Raw genomic sequence first — 2,026 nt, forward strand, 5'->3', positions numbered from 1 at the left:
ATGCATTACGGTACGAGTAAAGTGACTTGCCGGTAACGAGATTGAACAAGGTATTGGGATACCAACGATCGAGTCTCGGGCAAGTAACATACCGATTGACAAAGGGAATTGTATACGGGGTTGATTAATCCTCGACATCGTGGTTCATCCGATGAGATCATCGTGGAGCATGTGGGAGCCATCATGGGTATCCAGATCCCGCTGTTGGTTATTGACCGGAGAGTCGTCTCGGTCATGTCTGCTTGTCTCCCGAACCCGTAGGGTCTACACACTTAAGGTTCGGTGACGCTAGGGTTATGAAGATATGTGTATGCAGTAACCCGAATGTTGTTCGGAGTCCCGGATGAGATCCCGGACGTCATGAGGAGTTCCGGAATGGTCCGGAGGTAAAGAATTATATATAGGAAGTGTTGTTTCGGCCATCGGGACAAGTTTCGGGGTTATCGGTATTGTACCGGGACCACCGGAGGGGTCCCGGGGGCCCACCGGGTGGGGCCACCTATCCCGGGGGGCCACATGGGCTGTAGGGGGTGCACCTTGGCCTATATGGGCCAAGGGCACCAGCCCCTATAGGCCCATGCGCCTAAGGTTTCCATGGGGGAGGAGTCCCACTAGTGGAAGGCACCCCTGAGTGCCTTGGGGGGGAGGGAAACCTCCCCTGGCCGCCGCACCTAGGATATTGGATCTCCTAGGCTGCGCACCACCCCCCCTTGGCCCTCCTATATATAGTGGGGGAGAGGAAGGACTTCATACCTCAGCCTTTGGTGCTTCCCTCTCTCCCCGTTACGTCTCTCTCTCGTAGTATAGGCGAAGCCCTACTACTGTGACGCCCTGCATCCACCACCACGCCGTCGTGCTGCTGGATCTTCATCAACCTCTCCTCCCCCCCCTTGCTGGATCAAGAAAGGAGGAGACGTCATCCGTTCCGTACGTGTGTTGAACACGGAGGCACCGTCCGTTCGGTGCTAAGATCATCGGTGATTTGAATCACGTCGTGTTCGACTACATCATCCCCGTTCTTTGAACGCTTCCGCTCGCGATCTACAAGGTACGTAGATGCATCTAATCACTCGTTGCTAGATGAAGTCCTAGATGGATCCTGGTGAAACCGTAGGAAAATTTTTGTTTTCTCCAACGTTCCCCAACAGTGGCATCATGAGCTAGGTCTATGCGTAGTTCTCTTGCACGAGTAGAACACAAAGTAGTTGTGGGCGTTGATTTTGTTCAATATGCTTGCCGTTACTAGTCTTATCTTGATTCGACAGCATCGTGGGATGAAGCGGCCCGGACCGACCTTACACGTACTCTTACGTGAGACATGTTCCACCGACTGACATGCACTAGTTGCATAAGGTGTCCAGCGGGTGTCTGTCTCTCCTACTTTAGTCGGATCGGATTTGATGAAAAGGGTCCTTATGAAGGGTAAATAGCAATTGGCATATCACGTTGTGGTCTTTGCGTAGGTAAGAAACGTTCTTGCTAGAAATTCATAGCAGCCACGTAAAACATGCAAACAACAATTAGAGGACGTCTAACTTGTTTTTGCAGGGTATGCTATGTGATGTGATATGGCCAAAGTTGTGATGAATGATGAATGATCCATATGTGATGTATGAGATGTTCATACTATTGTAATAGGAATCACAACTTACATGTCAATGAGTATGATGGTGACAGGATGATCATGGAGCCCCAAGATGGAGATCAAAGGAGCTATGTGATATTGGCCATATCATGTCACTATTATTATTTGATTGCATGTGATGTTTATCATGTTTTGCATCTTGTTTACTTAGTACGACGGTAGTAAATAAAATGATCCCTTACAACAATTTCAAGAAGTGTTCTCCCCTAACTGTGCACCGTTGCTATAGTTCGTCGTTTCGAAGCATCACGTGTTAATCGGGTGTGATAGATCCTTACGTTCACATACAACGGGTGTAAGAAGTTTTACACATGCAAAAACACTCAGGGTTAACTTGACGAGCCTAGCATGTGAAGACATGGCCTCGGAACACAGAGACCG

Source organism: Triticum urartu, chromosome 4A, assembly GCF_056163025.1.
Source record: "Triticum urartu cultivar PI428250 chromosome 4A, HENAU_Tu73, whole genome shotgun sequence".
NCBI lineage: Eukaryota > Viridiplantae > Streptophyta > Magnoliopsida > Poales > Poaceae > Triticum > Triticum urartu.